The 24,253-nt window shown below is 37.2% G+C and overlaps 1 long non-coding RNA gene across 1 annotated transcript in view; it reads left to right on the forward strand.

Moving 5' to 3' along the window:
* LOC117219282 (uncharacterized) overlaps positions 1-24,253 on the forward strand; it is a 359,703-nt gene that overhangs the window by 256,563 nt on the left and 78,887 nt on the right. The window contains exon 4 of the long non-coding RNA XR_004489983.2: positions 9,108-9,215. This is a non-coding gene — a long non-coding RNA (uncharacterized LOC117219282). The remainder of the gene's footprint in view (positions 1-9,107; positions 9,216-24,253) is intronic.

The following is a 24,253-nucleotide window of genomic DNA, read 5'->3' on the forward strand; positions in this document are numbered from 1 at the left end:
AAATTTACTCGAATGCTTAAATACTGATGAAAAAACAAGCGATTTTCACATCAAACTTGTGCGCGTGAAAGAATATAATATAACATCCATACTTAACCTTTATAATGCCGAACAACGATATATCCTATGCACCTTCATGAATTGTGTAATTATTATTCCTTGCAAAATTTGTACCACTTATTTCTCAAATCTTACCAAATCGCATCAACTCGGTTCAGTATTTCCGCTTACGTACAACACATACAATTTCGGCCGGCACTAAAAAGACTAAACACAAGATTATTGCAAGATTATTACAATAATTTTGAGTTATTACTAGACGACAGTTTTGATGCATTGACGAGAAAATTAAGTAACCGTTATCTATTAAAGATTCAAATAAATTGAGAAACCGTTAACGTAATATATCCAACTAAAGAAAATTATTAAAGAAAGAAAGAGATTCCAAAACGACTCTTGCTTGTTCGCAATAAATGTAGAATATTGTTATTTTGCATAAAAATTCGCAATCTATCGCTGGTTATTCCACTATCAAAGTGCTATCGTCGCTAAACATTGAATAATGTCTCGAATATTAAAATTTGACTTTGGATAACCAACAACCCCGGTGTTACAAAAGAAAACAAACAAACGAGGGTATCGTTAAAGGGTTAATTCCGTGGCTTTGAGGAAGAACGGTGCCACGCACGATTTCAAAAAATTTCTCTGTTTCCGCATTAATTCATGAATTCGCACATTTGTCGGAAAATAATCATGGAAACAATTTCTGTAGCTTGAGAAAGAAAATGGAATACATGGAAACGCTACCGATACGATGCAATTAATGATCAGAAACCGTATTGCAAGAATCCCTCGAAAGTGAAAACACGCGACACGCGACGTTCTTCCTTGGAACCACAGAATTATCTCCGATAGCATTAAATTGATCACGCGAGGAATTCTGCCGCGGTGGAATTGTTGGTAGACTAAGAAAATCGAGTTTCAGAAAGTTTTCGAATTTCACGGACTTCGCTGCCCCCGTGATCGGAGAAGTCCCCGTGCCTTCGGTGCTGTTCTTGTTTCTCTTGGACGGGGAACGGCGATCGAGAGGAAGGACCGGTTCCAAAGGATGCTCCTACCTTTCGTCCTTCGGGCTGCCGTGTACTCCACTCTCTCTCTCTCTCTCCCTCTCTCTCTCTCTCTCTCTTCTCCTTCCTTCTTCTTCGCCGGCGCGATTATCGTTCCCTCTCCCGTGTTTCCTGTTCTTCTCGGGACCTCTCTCTTCGCCGCCTCCCTCGACTTCGACTTGAACTTCGAAGTCGCCTATGCACGCGCGAAGATCGCCCGCGACTGGTCCCTCCTCTCTGCCCCCTCGATCATCCTCTCGATAATCTATTTTTCATAAAAGACCAGCGCCATCTTCGAGGCCCGAGTGCCATGGGAAACTGGAGAACGCGACGCACCGCGCGCTCAGTCAATGGGATCTGGGAACAAAAATCGCATTTCGCGCGGTTTCCGTAATTAATTTGAACGCGGGCCACTTTCGGTACTCTCTTTCTACACGGTTCATCGTAATTTTAGAATTTAATTATTTTCGGAACCGCTACCGCTGCTCGGACGCCGGATACGTTCGGACTCGGGCTACAAATATTGTTAGTTGACTGTCCGGTTTCGGCCGGTTAATTGTAATTTGCACAGGTTTGGTCGAGGCCTGTAGACAAAATTACGCGTCCAGGAGAAGTGTCTTAGAAAATGTACTAGGTCTTGTGACTATAATAGCACCAACAAATTTACAGTTTTTATTAGACGTTAGTTGATGGAATAATGAACGAGAAGTATGCCGTATTCGAGATTGAGCCGGAAAGAACGATGTACTTCTGAAAAGGGATACATTTTGTTCGGTAGAAAAGAAAGAAAACTAATTTATTATAACCAACAGAATAGAACGTTTTACTGTACAGAAATTCAACGTAGAATGTAATAAAATTAAGTGATAAGAATAATTTAGTAACGCGTAATTTAGTAATCCACGTTTATTTTCAATCAGTTCAAATGTACAATTTTGCATACTTCCGATCAGGCTTTGTTGAAGCAATAGTTTTACTGTTTTTTTTTTTTTTATTTCAGAGCAAACGTAATCTGTCCTTTTACGAAGATACAGTCTTCCTCGATACGATTTCGAACATAACACACTTCATTCATTATTGTATTAATTCATCCGTATAAAAACTGATCGTTTTTTTAGTAATTTTATAGTTGTGAGACGCGGTGTATAAGTAAATGAAATGAAATAAAAAAAGAAATAGTAACACTGTAGATAATGGTTTAATATTCCAGTTGTTTTTTAGGCGTGCTTCTCTGAAACTTTAGAAATTAATTAAATTAGATAATTAATAAAATTGATAAAAAATTAATAAAATTACGTTGTACAGGTAATCCTCCTATAACACGGTAGATAGGTTCTTAAAAAATGCGGTGTTGTGAGAAACTGTGTTATACGAGATCCAGAGTTAGTACAAAAATGGGAGTTACGTTTCGAAAACTTTGAAACTTTCAGTTTCGAGAACTTGTTAAAAACAAATATTTTTTTAAATTGCATATAAGCAACTTGTATTAAAAATATAAATGTATGTATAACACAAAACGAAAAAAAGAACGAAAATATTAAAAATATTTAAAATATTAAATATTAAATTAAGGTTACATTAAATGGAAATAATATTTTCGTTATATATATATAAATAAAATAATGACGGAAGGGAATAATGAATTACAGTGACTTTACGTGAAAATAATTATTATAATTAAGGGTATACATATATATAATTATAATAATTATTTTCACGTAAAGTCACTGTAATTCATTATTTCCTTCCGTCATTATTTTAAGGTAATTTAGTTTTTAAATATGTTAAACAAAAATCATGCTATCCAGTGCAGTAGTAGTACAGTTTCGTACAAAGATTTTCGCAAATTTTCTTATCGCGTTAGAGCGAAACAATGTTATAGGTTGCAGTGTTATACGAGGGTCCCCGCAATTTATCCTATCGTGTTAGACCGAAACTGTATTTTAGGGTTCCTTGCTTTAGGAGGGCTACCTGTACTACAAAATTATACTATATTGCGAAATGTGTACTACAGCAGGACCTCGACTATCCGGGCTAATCAGAGGAGTGTGCGTATAATAGAACGGTTAATTTATCCACTAAATATACGCGTATAATTTGCCTTAAATTAACGCATCGATTATCAAATCACCGTCAATTATCAAATGACGCGTCTGTTGAAGGTTCCATCGGTAAAAAAAGAACAGAAGTTATTTATTATTTTCTAATTATTATTCTTTTTTCACTTGTTAGTATCTTATACTTGTTATTATTTTTTACTTGTCACATTTTACCTGTTATTATTTATTAATTCAACAAAACAAGATCCGTTGACGTCTAGAACAAATTTCTTCAAAATAGGCTTTACGGTCGATGCATTGAGCTGGTTGGTAACATGCGCATAAAAAGTACAGTAGAGGCTCTCTTATCCGTAGGTTTCTATTTTTGTAATATCCCGATACCGAAACATTTTATTATTTAAAAAATTGCGTTCAGCTTCTCCGTTACGTGACATTGTATTTATTTAAATATCACAATGATTAGATAATAAATGTTCGTATAAGGGTGTCTCTACTGTATTCGAATAATGGACCGAATGACCGCGGTTCTGTTTGTGCCGCGTGAAATGCTCGATTAACTATCACGATAATTCTTCTTCGGATTTCGAGCGCACTCGTGTCGCGGGGCTTTTTTGGGCGCCCGCGTTGCCACCCGGCGCGTCGGTTCCCGGTGTCCTCGAATGAGATCCTTTTCACGGCGCGATCGATTCCTCGCGTTATTTCTCGAGGTATCGAGGTGGTAGCCGGTCACGAGGCCTGTTTCCTTGTCCGTGCAAGGTCGGGACCTTGCGGGCTCGCCAGCCGAGGGCCTGCTATCACAGTCATTACACGCCGCTATCGGGCAACAGCGACGATCCACCCGGCCTGAATCGATATCCAGCTCCCGTCGCCTCTTTCTCCTTCCCCCTCAGTTCCTCCTCCCCGCGCCCTTCTCTCCGACCGCTTTTACAAGTAAAAAGACAAGCAGCAGCCCGGTCGTTCTCTTCGCGATCCGCCCGCGGCTCTTTCCGCTGCCGGCTGCTGGCCGCCGATCCGCTTGTTCGCGGTAGCCACTTTGAATCCGCGCAAATGAGCAGGATTGATGGCGGAAAGCACGCTACTGCTAAACGAGCGGTTTGCTTAACTGCACACCGGCCCGCGAAAGAAACGCGGCGGGAATCGCTCGAGGAATTTAACCCTATTCACGGTTCAGCGTGCGCGCGCGATCGCGCGCTGCCGGACGGAGGAGCCTGGCTTTCAAAGGTGGAATGCACCTTGCGAGCCGGATGGAGTCGTAAACTCTCCGTGAATCGACGAGTTATCGAAAGGGATGGAACGGAGCCGATGAATAGGCTTGGCCGGGGCTTGCACGTAGACTCGCTTCTTGCGCGGGGACGCGTTTCCCTGGGACATCTGTTGCGTGAATTAGCCACGCCGACGTGTTCTTCCCCAGCGTGTTCACGAAAATCTCCCGCTGCTTTCGATGGGATCGTCGTTGATACAGCGGTGCGCGGAATTATTGCACTGCGGACTTTATGCAGCTACGAGAAAACTATGCCCACTACGCTCCTTCGTATTCTTACTTTGTATTATATGTATGTATGTGTGTATTCATATGTGTATTTATATGTATATATGTATGACGATATTTTCTTCTTTTTTTTCTGTTTTCTCCCTTCTTCTCCTTGTTCGTGCTTACGCGATTGCTGCATGTACAATCGGTCTATTTGTTACTATTTCTTCTGTGACAAAGGGTTTTTCTACCAGTACACGTGAATAAATTATTATTATTATTATTATTATTATTATTGGAACTGGCAACGTGAAGTACAAAATAAGAAGAACATAAGAAGAATAAAAGGGCGCGAGTATGTTATTTTTAAATAATACATTTTTGGTCAACTCCCATTTTTTGAAATGGATTATTTTGCATGAAGATCCACAGTCTTGTAATTATGGATTCGAAGGAGCTTCAGCATTGTCGTTGATATCCAAACGAAAACTTAACGAAATATCGTATTTGTTGGTTTCTGTTTTCTATTATTTTGAATATTGAAATATACATATAATATGTATCATATGTAATTTTATATGGAATTTATATTATTCTTATATTATTTATATGTAATATAAAATATGCGTATACATTTCTTTTTAAATGTACAGGGTGTCCCGGCTGAAGATTGCCACCTACAGTGCCGTGAATAATTATAAACTCGAAGTAACTTTTGCTGTTTTCTATTATTTTTTATACAGAGATGTTTTCACTTAAATATCACTAAAAATGTAGAACTTATTTACTTATTTTGATTGTACGCTTTTGGTAGAACTTCTTTACATCTGAAAAAAAACGTTGGTTCGTAACTTCTCGATTCATTCAAGATATTTTTATCTAATTACAAAGTCCTTCGACTTCTTTTCAACGCGATGATTTTACTTGTAACTTTCTTTGTCAATGCTGCTGGTTTATGATTCAATATCACGTTTGTGATCTAAAATCTTCGCTTTTGACGATTATAATTTAATTCGTGTTCGAAATATTTTGTAAAATTTAGCGGGTGAAATATTCTTTTAATTTAGGTTTCCTTTACTACTTCTTAGTAATAATAGTCACATTTCAGGAAAATGTGAACCGTTATTTAACAACAATTCGTTTCTTTCTTTAATCTTACTTCCCCCTTTTATATTCTATCGAATCTAATTCTTAGGACGCGTCTGCGTAACAAATAGAACTAGCGCGCGTTTACACGATGAAATTAGCCTAAAATAGAACCGAAACAATGAAAATGATTTTCGCAGAATCCCTGAACACTGTCGATAGTATGCAGTTAACCCCCGTTGCCATGCTTCAACAAATCCGAGACGCGATGGAGATTTTTAGTAGCGATCTGTTATATATGAATGGCTATTCCGTTCTTCTCAGTCTGAATTAAATTCTGATTTCTACATTTGAGTAAATGCAGACACACGACAAATATAAATTGTCTTTGGTCTTCTTAAAAATTTTTGCTATCGAGAAACTTCCAATCATCGCAACCATGAAGAAAATGGCACGGTAACGGGTTTAACCTTTTAGGCACGACGCGCCACTATAGTGGCTTTCGCGGATGTCATCTCTCTGGACGACGCACCACTATAGTGGCTTGCTCTAATAGCTCACACGCTCATCGTTTGAACCAAATAATCGTCTTCATATGCATTGTTTCACACTTCTTTTGTCTTCACATCGATTTACAACAGTCTACAGGGTGTCCCAAAAATGTCTCGCAATCCGGAAATGGCGGGTTCCTCGGATCATTTGAAGCAACTTCTTCCTTTACAAAAATTTTCTCCGAGGCACCGTTAACGAGTTATTAACGAAAAACAGTGACCAATAAGAATCGAGTACGGTTGACGCGAGGCGGCCCAGCCAACCAGCGCGCGAAGCCCAGTTCCGCTCATTGGCTCGGTCGCCTCGCGCCAGCTGAGCTGGGATACGACCGCCTCGACCGCTGGCGCCGCTGGCTCGGCCGCCTCGCGCCAGCTGAGCTGGGATTCGACCGCCTCGACCGCTGGCGCCGTTGGCTCGGCCACCTCGCGGCAGCTGATCTCGCCTCTCATTGGTCACTGTTTTTCGTTAATAACTCGTTAACGGTGCCTCGGAGAAAATTTTTGTAAAAGAAAAAGTTGCTTCAAATGGCCTGAGGAACCCGCCACTTTCGGATTGCGAGACATTTTTGGGCCACCCTGTATATACAGACAGAATATACACTATCAGACTCTGCCGTCCAGAGAAATAGCTTCGCGCAGAATTCAGCCGTACTTAAACAATTCAAAGAACCACTCGACCTTATTCATCTGCGATTATTTCGCGGACGCGAACACTATTGACCAAGTCAAAAAAGAGACGTGTACCTAAAACGAAAGTGACGTGCGAGAAGGTCCGCTGACGGTGTCTGAGCGCATCGTAGCAGCGGAACGGTGCGGTGTCGGCGAAGAAAGGCGGTAATTACGGAGTCCTGTGAAAAGATAAGAAAAGGCGCGAGCAAACGGTATTAATATTGACGGTCGCAAACTACGTCCGCATCGGCGAACGCTACCATCCCGCGCACACATGCAAGATACGCGCCCGGTAACAATGGGGTGGCAACGTTATCGATAAATTACCATTACCGTTACTGCCACTGCTGGTTACGTTATCGTGTAGCATCTCTATTCGCGAACGATGCGCCGTACTGATAGTCTATTTAGCTCTCGCTCACTCTCTATTACATATACGGGGTGACCCATTTCAATTGAGATTGCAAACAATCTCGTGGACACGTGATTTAAAGAAAAAACAAACCGACACATATCCTTTAGTATCTCGTACGGCCAGTCAAATGGCGCTACCAGTTCTTTAAACGCGTGAACGGTTTCAAGGTTATGCCAAGGTCATCATGCTTTCTCTTATCATAAACCTGTATTTTTCATTTCGGAATCATACTCTACGTAAAAAAATGCACAACTTTCGTTTGAAACATTCTTTTTGTAAGTTCAATATTCTTAAAGATATTTTTCGCTGAGTTTTCATGTTTCCGTCGAGGATAATTTTTATTTTTCTGTTAAAATTACAGCGTTACCTTTCACCGGAGTGCATTTCATTTCATTTAAGAACATTGTGTTACAAAATAATGTTCCAAATAAAAGTTGTGCATTTTTTTTACGTAGAATATCGTTTCGAAATAAGAAATATAGCTTCGTGATAGAAATAAAAAAAGATGACCATGAAATAACCTTGAAAACGCCCACGCTTTAAAAAAACTAGTAGTGCCATTTGACTGCCCAGTCGAAATACTAAATGATATGTACCAATTTCTTTTTATATCACGTGTCTACTAGATTTTTTACAATCTCAACTTAGATGGGACACCCTGTATCTCTCTCTCTCTCTCTCTCTCTCTTTCTCTCTCTCTCTCTCTCCCTCTCCTTTATGTCTGGCTATTTCGTCTTTCTATCTCTCTCTCTCTCTCTCTCGCTCTCGCGCGCGATGACAACGTTGCCACGCGCATATTTTATTCACTTATTTGTTGTTTTTTTACCCCCTGCCCCCTCGCGGTCGTTCATTGAGACGAAAAATTGAACAGTGGCAGGCGAATGTGACCGCCGCGGCTTTAAATATTCATCGAAAAACACGAACGTGGACGGCAAATCTCTATTTTCGACCTGTAACTCTTTTGATTTCCGTTTTTCCCCTTTTATTCTATTTATTTGTATTAGACCGCTGCGCCAGCAGCGCGATGTCGTTTTTCCCGTATTTGCGTTTGATGAGCGTGTTACCTTCTGACACGATCCGCGTGCAGCCACCGCCGTTGAAATTTGTTAATTCACCCGCTTTTGTCGTGATAAGCAGTCGCGGCGGTCCGCTTGTTCTCTCTGTACATTAAATTACAATTTCTCTTTCGCTCCAGCATTTTTTTTTATATCCGGAATCTGTCAAAGTCGGTGCGTATAATCGTGATATGCGTGAAATGTTTGCGTGCGCGTGACGCAGATGTGTCCGCTCGATGGAAAATGTTTAAGAACTTTGTAAAAGAGAATTTACCAAATGCATCATTCGTTCGATTTATTTCTTTTTTGTTCAATATACGGTCCGATCGCGAAACTATTCGAAAATTTCTTAACGCGGAATAAATTTTAAAACATTGGACCGGGTCACTTGAATTTCTTCTCTTTTTTTTTGGATCGTTAGAGGATCCAGTTTACTAAACAGTCACAAGAAAAATTGCTGCACAAATTAAGATTGGTAGAAATGGCAAAAAGAGAAAAAACTCATTTTTCAAATTTTCTTTTTATTTGAGCAAATTATTAAGCTTTGAACGCTGCCTTTCGCACGCTGAAAATTTCATTGATATTAAGTTAATGCTCTTAGGCTTTCGTGACCGACTGACTGTGTGCACGTTCGATGTGGACAATATCAAGTACACAAAACGTTTAACTAATGTTACGAATATTATTTTTGCAGGTACAGCTGGATTTCTAGCTGATGTACGTGCTTTGCGTTCGAGACTTAATGCAACGCTTGGAGCGATGAATAACGACCTTGAAATCCTGGGAACAGCGTCCTTGAAATGTATGATCTTCCCACTGTCATATTTTCACCTTAAAATCGCGAGCAACTTTCATCACTTTCACCGCTTCAGACATTAACGTTCATCAAACGTCCAACGCTCATCCGTCCCGTTCATCTAATTTATAACCCTAAGCTTATCTTCCTGAATCATCGAAGATACTCTACGCCGCCATATTGAAGATAGACGCTCACCTTAACTCGCAAAGTTGTCAATAAATTAACATCGATATATACAGTAAATTCTCCCTAATTGACCGCCAGCTTGTACGCAAAAATGGACAATTTGAGAAGAGAAGATACGATTATTCGAGCTTCCTCTTCCCAAAATTGTCCATTTTTGTTCCCATGCTGAGGCTTAATTAGCGAGAATTTACTGTATTTCCTTTTTTTTTCTCCAATATTCCGATGAAAAACTATTTTTAGCATTTCAGAAACATCTTCGCGATGAATTAGTTATATAACTATACTGCGGATTTTAATGGAAAATAAAAATTGTCTGCACTAATTGCAAGATACAGGAGATACATCTACATTCATTTCGTTTCTTGATCGTTTCAATGTGCTGAAAATAATGCAACTGTCTTCCAAAATTCTTTAAACGTTTTTACCGTTTTGTATTTATAATCATTTCTGCCGTAAATCCATAAAATCGGCGGTCTAATTATAATCACTTAACGGGTCCAAATTGACCCCCAGCTAATGTTTCTTCCGCAATTATCCAAGACATGAAATTGCTGTCGCGATCTATTCGTGGCTCCATTTACACGTCCAGGAATAAAAGTCAATTGAGTTTTTAATCATGCTTTTAATAATTAATTTAACAAGCAAAACTAAGTGCAGTATTAAAATATCGTACAAGAAATTAATGGATTATTTTGCGCATTACCCAATCGCGTATACGTGATCTTCTAACATGGGGACCATTTAATCAAATTATTTGTTTATCACTAGATTTACGAAACCTGTCGAAATGACGGGTCACCAATTTTTTAATTTACGATTATTCATACCGTAAAGATACATTTATGAGTTGTTTATTCAATTTATATGTTACTCACGGCAAATGTCACAATAACACTTGTTGAAAATCAGAATAAATGTCTTGTTGTTACTTTTCTAAACGAATATAAAACAGCTGTTTTTGTGCTCCGTAAATCTAGCGTTAATAACGTTTATAAATAACAACGTGATTGTAAAACACAAATGTCAGCAAAAATATTCGCAAAAATATTCAAATAAGCAAAATATTCGTACGAAATAATCGTACGAAAATATATACAGCAATGTCTCTCTAATTGACGCTCAGATTGTCCACAAAAATGGACAATTTTGGAAAAGGAGATACGATTGTTCGAGCCTTTTGGCTCGTTTTTTTAATGGTTATCGATTATCGACAACTATAAAAACGAGTTGCAAGGCTCGAAAAATCGTGTCTCCTCTTCCCAAATTGTCCATTTTTGTGGACAATCTGAGCGTCAGTAAGGGAGACATTACCGTAGTTATAAAACTAATGAGAAAAACATATACAATTATAAAAACCGCTCTAACTGCGTCCAATAGTAGCAGCTGAGTTTTCATGCACGTTAAAGCCTGGGACCTTCTCCTACACGATGGCACTTTTAACGGCAACTTAAACACCGCATTTGCATTAAATGTATGTCTGAAAAGTAAAGAATGATCATGATTTATTTATGGCTCCATTTACACGTCCAGGAATAAAAGTCGACCGAGACGTCGCCGGGTTTGCTTTCAACGATTAACTTAACAGTCAAAATCGAATGCCGTCTGATCGAGTGCTCGGCGCTTCCGGTGCCGGGAATTCGATCAGCGACCCGAGCCGAGCGGCTCGAATCGATTTCCGAAAGATCTTCGAGTTCGGCGCCGTTCCTCGTGGGATAACAATCGGCGGGGTTTAATCGTCGCAGTTACGCGGAGAAAGTAATTTCACGGCTGCGGCACTTCGGTGACATAATAAGATATGGCAATAACCGGCGAGAAACTGGCGATTACGACTTTTTCTTTTCTCGCGCCAACAAAATAAATCCCCGCGTCGCCTCGCCGTCCCCCGGAACCGAACTCGAACATAATAAATCAACGTTGCGTCGTATAGCGCCCGGACAGCATTTCGAACGAGGCGTTGATGGTAATTTAATCCGGTGAAAAAGACACTCGTGGCGGATTTTAATATCGCGGATCTGTCAGGAACAAAGCGCCGGCGCGTCTCTTTGTGTGTCACCGCGGCCGATTAATTATTTATTGTCTGTCAGACCGGTGGCCGGACTCTCCCGGCTAGATTCACCGCTGAAATAGAACGCGTGTGGTTTATCACGGGAAAGTCAGCTCGCGCTTTGCCCGTTCTACGACTTCTGCTCTGAAGACGCGCTCCTTTTTTCTTGCGTTTTCTTATGAAGAAACGATGCGACTTTCTGCATCGGCAGAATCATCGATACAGAACGACGCGCCGGGACAACTTTGTTCAGCCCGGAAAGCTAAGAACGTAGTTACGACTCGCGTTTTCCTTTTCCTCTCGAGATCATTTTCTTTCGGGGAATCGTCGGGTCGTCGTTATTTTCGGCACATCGACTTATAATCTTCAGAGGTCGTTCGCAGGTCAAGAGCGTCGGAGGTCGTCGAATCGGCTCGATGCGCGTGCTGCGTTGTAAAAGACGGGGGTTCACGTGTAGAAATTAGCGACGATCCCTTCAGCGACGACCTTGAGAGGCAAAGAACACGAGTCTTAATATTCTTAGCTCCGAACCGAACGAAGACATTTCCTTTCTGTGATAATCTTCTTTCGTAAATGAGCCGTTTATTTCGAAAGTGGCATAAGTCACTTTACCGTAATGAAAAGAGTGGTGAGTTTTTAATGTTTATACGAAATTATTTATACCGAGAAAAATATCAGTATCCTGAGATAATAAATAATAATCAAATCTTCTCGAAAGTTAGCATCCATATTTTGAAACGTGTTAAAACGCAAACCCTTCAATATATCGACTTAAAAACAAAGTGATTTATGTCACTTTTAAAATAAACGGCTCAAATAACGCGAAGATTATTATTATATAAATATTAATATTATATTATTAACGCTCGTTAAGAATCAGAACGAATGTCTCGTTGTTAATTTTTGTAAAAATGAATTCGAAACAGTCGCTTTCGGTGCTCCGCTCCAAATCTGGTGTTGGAATTGACGATTAAAAAAAATGGCAGTATTTTGAAGTTCAGATCGATCCTTATTGTTTTTCTCATTTGAACTGTAACAAGGTAAAAAGAAATTGAAAAAATTATGATTTCGACTTCACTGCGGTGCACGTTAGCTTGAATGTTTTGCATGGGTCGACGGACGCGGTTCGCTTTCTGGTGGTTATCGGCGATGATGGTTATTTCGGATGGCAGTTATTAAAACGTGGCTAAGCCAGAAGGGGTGAATAATAGCTTCGTATTCCAAGACGTTACGTAGACGTTATTTCGTCCAGAAATTCGGCCCGTGAAAGCAAGGCGTCCTAAATTTAGAAAGTAGCCAGACCAGGCTCTAGCCGGCTAGCTAGAGCAACTTTCATCCGTGTTGTCGGCTCCGATGGTCTTCAGAATCTGGCGTCGCGTCGGACTGGCTATATATGTAAATGCTTGTGTAAACATCCTGCATCGAATCGCATCACAATCCCGTAAAACCGTGCTATCGATAATTTGTTCGGAAGGTAAAAATAAAATGTGCCACGTCGAAACAAAAATCGAGAAACCAAAGACGAAAATTGCATTTCAATTAATCAACAGATTACGCGAGACAGCGTCGTATACGAGCCATTTATTTTGAAAGCTGCCCAAGTCCATTTTCCAGAAACATCGAGCCAGCCTATTTTAATATTTACGTTTCTACGGTTTGTATATAATTCCATTTCAGCAAAGCCCCTTTAAACGCGATAAACCTCAGAACACACATTACACATACTACCGTATTATCGTTTACCAATATTTTGGGATTCATTGAACCGCAAAATCTTCGAATGTCCCGATTTGAAAAAGAATTCTTTCTACAAAAGAACAAACAACGTTGGCCGAATGAAAGATATTAACGAACCAAAAAAAAATAGGATCGTAATGTTGCGAAGGTAAAAAGTTCATGCGTACCATGTTCGCCAAATGAAAAATATTAACAGAGCAAGGAACGAAATTGTATTTCAATTAGTACAGATTTTGCGAGACGGTATCGTTCATAATTGTTCGCGAGATAACAAACGAACGATGCATCACGACCGAATTAAAAATATTATCAAACCAAAAGAACAAAATTATATTACGGCGCGCCAGAAAATCGTGTAAAATAGCGTCGTCGGTTTAATTGTTCGAAAGATAAACAAGAAATAACGGCATCGACCGAATTAAAGATAATAAAACAAACCCGTGGACAAAGTTACATTGAATTGTTCTTTTAATACTTTTGAATTATATCGATGCCGTACAGTATTAACACATTAACACGTTCCGTGCCACGTGTACCATCGATGGTACACGCTTGCATGTTTACTTAGTGAACTGAACAAATTGTTTACAAGAAATTTAGAACCGAAGAATCAATTTCCACCGCAAGAATGGGCGTTGATAAGTTTTTGTTACGTTGTTATGTGTACGAGAATTAATAATTGCACGTAATACATCAAGTTTTAGTAAAATATCAAAGTGTGAAGATTCGAGTAAAAAAAGCTCGGCACGGAACGTGTTAAAGGCGGGGGATCTTGACGAAAGTATGCTAGGCGACCGCCCCGCCTCGTTTTTCGTCCTAGAGCAGGCGATATTTTGCGTAATCATAAAAAAATTTAGACTTAAAAAGCTTTATTTAAACTCTTAAAGCTAAAAGAAATATTAAAAAAGAACTAAACACTAATTACAAAAAATGTTTTAAAGTACATATTTATGAGAAGTCGAGATAAATCGTAGTACTACGACTTCCCGCCTTTAATGTGTTAAAACGCATTCGTTGTACAGAATTATTGTTTATCTAGCTATCCATTAATTCAGCTTCTGCTCGTAACGCTTCGATGGATTCATTGAACGTAATATATTATATCTAGTAAAACATCGTAACATCGCGTGTTTACTCGTCGAACTTATTCAGGAAGTTTGCTCGCGGAACTTCGATTACGATTATTATCGTGCACAAACAATTTGCGAACCGAAGATATAATTGATAGTCCGTAAATCATTACGCGCGGTCGAATTTTACGGGAATCTTCGGAACTCCCGGCTAAACAACAAGCCAGATTCGATTCGAACGGCGGCTGAACGAATGTTTAAATAATTTCCCGCAACTCGGCTCTAAAAGCCCGTGGAACGGTTCAATTAAACACCGAGCACGGAAAATCGAACGGGCGAAAAAATTGGCGAGACGCGAATTGAACGGCGTCTAGATCGTCCAAATCAATCAGGTTAAACATTCGCCAGCTTCGATCGAACGCAATCGAGAATTGAAAAGCTATATCGTTCCTCTCTCCCGCAATATTGTTTCGTTCGAAGCGACGAACCGCGTACTAAAAATGCTTATTTATTTATTTCTCTTGCCCTTATCAATTCCTGGATCAGTAAAAACGTAAACTAGCCGGCAAAAATTCTGCGCGGTCGAACACAATTGTCTAATATCTCTTTCATTATTCAAACTCTATCTTGGAACAGAAATCATCGTTATTATGTCTGAAGAAAGTGGCCTTGAATTCACGAAAACCAGGGTCTGCAAGAAGTCCACAAAATAATTTAAAAAGAAGATAGGAAAACAAAATATTGACGCAAGATTACCAGAAAAGTTAAACGGAAAACGACAGGATAGGAAGTGAGAAAATTTAGGGGTGATATGATACATACAAAATTGTTCAAGCTTTTGATAACGTCACGATTTATCATCGGCTCGTTTAATACAGTCTTTAAAATAGATAAATTTTAATATCGAACAGTTGATCTACCGACAGTTCTCTAATAAATAGTAAAGTATATAAAATCGACGACGAACAGCGAAGAATTTCTTAAAAAATCGTTGTTCAACGATTACGATAATTTCATTCTTAATCCATCAAATTATTTAGACTAATGCAATGTAACAAGTTGTTCTGAAATTATTATTTGAAAGAAAATTATCGAGCTGCTCGTGGCACTCGGTTCAGTTATTGAAACATTTATTAATAGACTTCCGGTAAATAAAATGTCAAAAATAAATGAAACTTATATGGTTTGGAAAAAATTGTTGAACTTATTATTTAAAAGAAAATTATCGAGCTGCTCATGGTACTCGGTTCAGTTTTTGAAACATTTATTAACAGACTTCCGGTAAATAAAGTGTCAAAAATAAATGAAAATAATTGATACGGTTTGAAAACATTATTGAACTTATTATTTAAAAGAAAATTATCGAGCTGCTCTTGGCACTCGGTTCAGTTATTGAAACATTTATTAACAGACTTCCGGTAAATAAAGTGTCAAAAATAAATGAAAATAATTGATACGGTTTGAAAAAATTATTGAACTTATTATTTAAAAGAAAATTATCGAGCTGTTCATGGTACTCGGTTCAGTTTTTGAAACATTTATTAACAGACTTCCGGTAAATAAAGTGTCAAAAATAAATGAAAATAATTGATACGGTTTGAAAAAATTATTGAACTTATTATTTAAAAGAAAATTATCGAGCTGCTCGTGGCACTCGGTTCAGTTATTGAAACATTTATTAATAGACTTCCGGTAAATAAAATGTCAAAAATAAATGAAACTTATATGGTTTGGAAAAAATTGTTGAACTTATTATTTAAAAGAAAATTATCGAGCTGCTCATGGTACTCGGTTCAGTTTTTGAAACATTTATTAACAGACTTCCGGTAAATAAAGTGTCAAAAATAAATGAAAATAATTAATACGGTTTGAAAAAATTATTGAACTTATTATTTAAAAGAAAATTATCGCACTCGGTTCAGTTATTGAAACATTTATTAATAAACTTCCGGTAAATAAAGTGTCAAAAATAAATGAAACTAATTGATACGGTTTGGAAAAATTGTTGAACCGTAGACGCAGAGGATCGAAACCGATATCTCCTGCGGCATTGATCTGCGTAGACGCCAGGGCGATTTTTATTGGAAAATGTGCGATCCAGGCGCGCCTTCACCCGCAGCTAGAACTTGAGTCATGCAGTGAATCACATGCTCTCTGATTTACACACATATGCGGTGCCGTACGCTTCCAACGGTTTCTCGGCGAGTTAATTTCAGCCGTGGAAGGAACTGTTTCTTCTTTCGTCTGTGTCGCGACTCGCAAGAGAACAGCGCGCTCACCGGTCGGAATCAGGAACATTACCGCGGGTCCCGTTATTAGCGATTTTTTTGAACAGGTGCGTCGCGAACGGACGCCGACTCGCCAAGATTCGATAAATCGAGAAATTCTGTTGAATTTTGTCGAAATCGCTGCACCGTTCTCTCTTCGTCTCTTGTCCCGTGTGCAACACATTGACGAACTTCCGTTCATCCGTTTTCCGCTCGTGTCTGAATTGTAATTCATTCCCTACCCTAATTCATAAATAGAAAATTTAATAACTAGACCACGGATCTATTATTTTCGAGTCCTATTAACTTGAACGAGGTGACAGTAATACGATAATATTTTCAAATTGTTTAAACGTTCTCGCCGTTTCGAATATGTTTATATTTACAAAAAAAAATCGTTAAAAGTGCAAATATTGTACTTGTCAATAAGTTCGATTTGCTTCGTGCAAGTTGCAATAAGCCGTGAAAAATGAAATTAGCGCAGATCATAAAACACGCGTTTTCGGATTAAAATAGCTTCAAGCGCAAAGGCTTAATATACATTATACAGAATACTTCTTCGATCGTGCATTTTCAGCGCAGAAACTCATTTTTAAATCGTTGACGATAATAATGATATAAAATAATTATTTTATTATTTAATTTAATTATTTATTTTTTAATTTGAACGAGTTGACGGTAATACGATAATATTTTCAAATTGTTTAAACGTTCTCGCCGTTTCGCATTTGTGATCTACCAATTTTCGTAACGAATGCATAAAATCCGCAGCTCGTTAATAACTCTCGAATATGTTCTGAAATCCAAGTAATTTATTTGACGAAATAAGAATTGGAAAGTTTTTCTTGTCGGCACGTTAACGTAGTACAGTAATGTCTCTCTAACTGACGCTCAAATCGTGCATAAAAATGGACAATTTTGGAAGAGGAGATACGATTATTCGAGAATTGCGGCTCGTTTTTATAATTGTTGGCAATTCGTAACTATAAAAACAAACCGCAAGGCACGAATAATCGTGTCTCCTCTTCCCAAATTGTCCATTTTTGTGAACAATCCGGGCATCAATTAGAGAGACATTACTGTATCTTTTTTCGTATTTCGATGTGTAATATTTTCTTCATTCCATCGCTATCTTTCGTAGTACTACGGCATATATTAATATGCTCTTGGGATTGTTAAAAACGCGAACAGATTTAACATTGACTCGAGTAGCAGTTCTTACTTTTTATGCACGCGAAACCGAGCCCATTTGTCTCGTACAACACTGACATTTTCAACGATTTTTCAAATACAGTAAATTCTCCCTAATTTACGCACAGATTGTACACGAATATGAACAAATTGGGGGGGGGGAATATAATTCGTTTATTATATTAAATTAAAATTAATTATATAATAAATTAATTAAATAATATTATTTAATAAATATATTATTATTTATAATATAATATAATATTATTTATATATAATATATAATATATATATAATATTATTATTTATAAAATAATAATATATATATAATTATTATAATATAGATACGATTATTCGTGCCTCGCAGCTCGTTTTTATAGATACCGATCGTCAATAACTATAAAAATGAGCCGCAAGGCTCGAATAATCATATCTCCTGTTCCCAAAATTCGTCATTTTTGTGCACAATCTGAGCGTCAATTAGGGAGAATTTACTGTACAACGAAATTTCGAGAGCGGGAATTATTCTGTAAAGGGATACAGCTAGTTTCGGTGACGTCACTTTCGGATACGTTATCGAGCACAAAAAGTTATTAGCAAAGCTAAGCAACGAGTGCAACGTTCAACGCTTGCCGAAGGTCTTGCAACTATCACTGTTCCATACCGTCTCCCGCGCTGTTTGTTTTCTGTTCTTCGTCCTACCGTTTTATATGCACTTCGGAATCCTGGGCTAACGGTGAAAGGAGTCCGTGACTCAAACGATGTTTTGGAGTTTCCGTTGCTTGTACTGGTGACTAACGTTTAAGGGCACAGTGAGACAAACGACGTGAGTCAGTGCAAAACTGGATCTATTCGAGAAATTTCGCGAAGTTCGGAATTTTCATATCTTTCCGATCGTATCGTCTCTCGAGATCCATATCCTGGAGAACAAAACCGGTAAACGCAATCGTTTGTGCTCGATCGGAAAATTTCCTGAAACGTGTCCGCATTTCTAAAATTCCTCGACGATCGTGGAATTTGTTCCTTCGATCTTTGCGCATGACCTTTTCAATCAACGTCCTCAGAATATTTTCTCTAGGAAACGAAATTTCTAATTTTCAAAATTCATACCGATTGCAATATATCCGGCGAAATTAAATCGCACTAGGTTACGTTTAGAATGCGAAACTGTTCAAATAAAATCCTGTATGATAAATTTCCACTTTCTCGTTTCATTAACATCCAAGCCTACCGTGCCGATCGAAATGATCGTTTTCATATTTTCTGTTCGAAAATCGTTGAAACTATAAAGACGCTTTCATAGAGAATAATTCAATAAGTTTCTTAATTCGAACGTATATTATAATAGTAATTAAATATATATTATGTTCAATTAATATAATATTAAATTATACTCTATTACATTATTATTATATTATTGTATTATTATATTATTATATTATTATATTATTGTATTATTATATTATTATATTATTATATTATTATATTATTATATTACTATATTATTATATTATTATATTATTATATTATTATATTACTATATTACTATATTATTATATTGTTATATTGTTGTGTTATTATATTATTATATTATTATACTACATTATATAATAATATAATATTATTATATTATTACACGCGTCAGTCACTCTGAATGCTCGGCAGGTTTAGCGTTAATTAAATCACTTTGATTTTAAGGAAAATTTTGTGATCGATTTTCGGCATTCAACGCGTTAACCTCGATCAGGAAATCTTTTCAGACGTACGCTTTCCTAAAATTCCTGGAGGATCACGGATCTGGTTCCTTCGATCATCCCTCGCTCAGCAATCTCACCGCGGATGATTCACTCTGAGTCAGCGATTCGTTTCGTCGTATTTAATGTCCTGGACGCGAGGAATCGCGCAGAACGAAGCAAGAGCGCAACGCAGACGTTGAGATCAGACTTTCTTGGTGTTCGACGCCGATACACACAAGCTAAACGTACCTGTTATGAAACACCGCTCAATTGCGACTCCTACTTGAAACAGCAGAGCAAACAATACAATTAAAAAAAAACAAACAAACAGAGCATACGAAAACGGATGTAAAAAATTCTAACCATATTTTTGAGCGGTTGTTCTTTAGAAATTCACTCGCACAAATACACTCGTGAAACAATCAGTTGTAAAAAAAAAGAAATGTTTATTCGAATACGAGTGTTTTTAAGCAAGAACATATGTACCGCGAACATGTTCCGTACATCGATTGTTTCATTGTTCCGATTTATGGATCAATAGATGTATGCTCGTACCATGTTTTTTCTATTATGTTTTATTCGTGTTAAATAAATGTTTCAAAGTTCATCAGGTTATACAGAAACGTCGATCTATCGGACAGTGGTATGAAATATTTAACAACAATATATTTAATTGCAATGAAATCGGTGATAAACTTATATTCTCCGAACAGCGTTCCATAGTAATTTAGCCTAAGCAAGATCTGCGAAACAGTTCTCCTTATCGTTGAAACAGCTTGTCCAGTGACGTAATTACTATGGAATCATGGTAGGAACAAGTCAATAGGCGGGGGCTTCTAGGAAGACACCGGAAGTAAAATATTAACGTTGCGATTCTAGTGCTGGTTGAGAAAATCTGATGGGTTAGATCAGTCGGCAGAATCGAGCAAATTAGATTTAAATTGATTGCGCGAAATATTAAAAATACTATTTGTAGTTTAATTGTAACAAATATTAACTGCAGTGAATGTAACTGATAACAGTAAATTAATTTATAAACTGAAATGCGAAGATTCTCGTAAACTGTTAATGATGTTATAAGATTTTTAATTCGGAGGATCGTAAATTATGTTCAGGGCAATAAATAGAGTAGAATATAGTTGAATAGGGTAGTATAGAATATAGTAGAATGTAGCAGATTGTAGCAGAACGTAGTAGAATGTTGTAGAATATAGTAGAATATTGTAGAGTATAGTAGAGAGAACATAGTAGAGCATAATACAACATAGTAGAACATAATAGAACAGTAGAATACAGTAGAATATAGTAGAATATAGTAGAACATAGTAGAATATAATAAAACATTATAAAATATAGTAGAATATAGTAGAATATAGTTGAATAGAGTAGTACGGAATATAGTAGAACATAATAGAATATAGTTGAATAGAGTAGTACGTAATATAGTAGAACATAGTAGAATGTAGCAGAATATAGTAGAATATTGTAGAATGTAGTAGAATATGGTAATATAGTAGAACATAGTAGAACATAGTAGAACATAATAAAATATAGTAGAATATAGTAGAACATAGTAGAACATAATAAAATATAGTAGAATATTGTAGAATGTAGTAGAATATGGTAATATAGTAGAACATAGTAGAACATAGTAGAACATAATAAAATATAGTAGAATATAGTAGAACATAGTAGAACATAGTAGAACATAATAAAATATAGTAGATATAGTAGAACATAATAGAACATAGTAGAGCATAGTAGAACATAGTACAATATAGTAGAACATTGTACAATATAGTAGAATATAGTAGAATATAGTAAAAAATTGTAGAATATAGTAAAAAATTGTAGAATATAGTAAAATATAGCAGAACATAGTTGAATAGAAAAGTATAGAATATGGTAGAATATAGTAGATTTTAGTGGAAAGTAGCAGAATCAAATAAAATATTATAGAAAATAATGGAATATAGTAGAACATAGAATAGAATAAATATCTCAAGCGTTTATCTTTAAAAGCTGTTCGCTTTTGTGATTCACCAGTTTTATGTATTCAATATTTTCAGCCACAGCATGCCGAATAATAGATCTGAAATTGATTGAAATACGTAAGTTGTATCTGTCCAATTACATATTACTGAAATTCTCATTAGTGGATTGCAGAACTTTCCGCAAACGTACATTTTGTAGACGAACTCGCAAGAATTAATATGGCACATAAACGTTGTTACTAATGTGTTCGGCAATTGAAAAATGTAATGAGCTGTATCAAACTTTATTGAGCATCGTACGTTATACGCTTTCGATGATTACGAAGATAATGTTCACGAACGACTTTCAGCGGCATGCATTATTATCTGATCAGTATATCGCTTCGTTATGTGTATGGCAATCAATCTCTGTGGGAAGCCTAGATTTTTAATCTGGACTCTTAAACTCGCAATCCGCCTATCATTAATTATTTCTTATGAGAGGGTAAAGACATGTACGAGCATGTCACAAGAAAATCAATACCGAATGCAATAGTGCTGCTCATCATTTAGCGCCTTCGTAATGTTATCTGTACGAGTTTGTCTCGTGTATTATTAAAAATGTCATTAAACGGTATCCGATTACACTCTGCTGAATCAATAAATAAAGAATTGAATTCTGCGATCTGAAAGAAGCATTGACAGGGCTCTTTTCATGAATGTGGGCTGTCTTAAAAACCAAGGTGAAGGAAAACGAAACATTTTCAACGAAGTTGTATCTAGCGAATTCAATTTCGCCGACACAATCATATCATTTTAATTTACACGATAAAGGAAGGTCTGTTGTATGTGTATATTAAATTGTGGAAAGATCGATGAATTCTCGTTATTATAATATCGTGGTCAGTCGGGCAGCATGATTTTGAGAAAATGCATTCTTGCATATATCTTGGTACCTTATGAAAATTGAATTTTGTTCCTATGAACCGCGAACGAATTTGTCGTCAAAGCTCTCACTTCCCGTGTCAAACGCTCGAAACTTTATACTCGTAGTTAGATTTTGTCAAAGCTCCCGCTTTTCCTAACACTCGGAACTTCCTACATGTATTTAGATTTTATGACCGACTGTGGTACCGACATTACGAAATTTGCACAAAGCGACCTCGACACCGTTCAACACTTCCACTACCGATCGAGCCAACCTCGCAGAACCCACAAAATCAAAGTTTCACAAAACTATCGAAGATACAGCGATATTGCAAATTTAATCATTTGCGCGAATAAAAAGCGTAAAGATAGCTGCGCCACGTTTCAAAATAATTTTAACAGCATCGAATATGTTTATATTTACAAAAAAAATCGTTAAAAGTGCAAATATTGTACTTGTCAATAGGTTCGATTTCCTCCTTCGTGCAAGTTGCAATAAGCCGTAAAAAATGAAATTAGCGCAGATCATAAAACACGTTTTCGGATTAAAATAGCTTCAAGCGCAAAGGCTTAACATACATTATACAGAATACTTTTTCGATCGTGCTTTTTCAGCGCAAAAACTCATTTTTAAATCGTTCACGATAATAATGATATAAAATAATTATTTTAATTTAAAAGATCATGAAACGTTGCAATAAATTAGCTGCAATACTTGAGTCCGTACAAATGCGAAATTAACTGTGTTGCATTGCGATCATAAATCCTTCCCGAATAGAATGACACCAACGAAAGCATCGATTACATTATGATTAGACCGATCGCACGATATATGGTCGATTTATACCGTATGATCATCAGACGTACCTCACTTCTTGAAAATTGCTAAATATCTTTAGTTTAGGCACTTCTTGATACCAAATGAGCCGTTTATTTCGAAAGTGGCATAAGTCACTTTACCGTAATGAAAAGTGGTGATTTTTTAATGTTTATACGAAATTATTTATACCGAGAAAAATATCAGTATCCTGAGATAACAAATACAAGTAAATCTTCTCGAAAGTTAGCATCCATATTTTGAAACGCGTTAAAACGCAAGCCCTTAAATATATCAACTTAAAAACAAAGTGACTTATACCACTTTCAAAATAAACAGCTCAAATATGGATTGTACAAAGCAACGTTTAAACGTTAAACATAAACAAGAAATAAAGTGCTCGTTTGGGTTATAAAAAAGTAATCGAATCAAAATCAAAAGAGACGATGTCGTTCTTTATTCCATCGAAACCGTGCGAGAAAATCAAAGAAAAATCCGTAAAGTTATTCTACGTCCCACGTCCGTTTTTATCTCGGCTTCGTACGCTATGCTCGCAAGGAATCACTATTTTAATGTACAAGTTTCTCGTTTGTCTTTTTTATCACGAGAACAGGTTACTTTTCAGAATCTATTTCTTACTAAATACCAGCGATTATTACAAAATATTGCACGAGATTATCCGTACACACGGATCGTAGACGAATACACGTGGACACCTCTCGAAACTGTGTGGAATAATTCTTTTTCAAAACTGGCCCGAACGAATCGAAACGTTTTTTACGGTGCTAAAGCGATCAGTTTACCGGACAGCGTGTAAAAATATTTTCGCAAACTCGGCGGTCGGATGAAATGGCAAGAAATATATGAAAAAAAAAGTCGCGTTTCATCATCGAATATGCAACACTTCTCCTGTCATTCCACCGAATTGCAACGCTCGCAACATTCGTTGACGCATTTCCTGGAAAACTATCTATCTACCAGCGTTCTCCTCCCGATACCGAACAACATTCGTTCGAAACATATTTCCATGCGACGCGTAGCCCGCGAGAAAAATGAAGGGCTAAAGGGTCGAACGACTGCGTGCGCGTTCGGC

This window comes from Megalopta genalis, chromosome 6 (assembly GCF_051020955.1).
Source record: "Megalopta genalis isolate 19385.01 chromosome 6, iyMegGena1_principal, whole genome shotgun sequence".
Classification (NCBI taxonomy): Eukaryota; Metazoa; Arthropoda; class Insecta; order Hymenoptera; family Halictidae; genus Megalopta; species Megalopta genalis.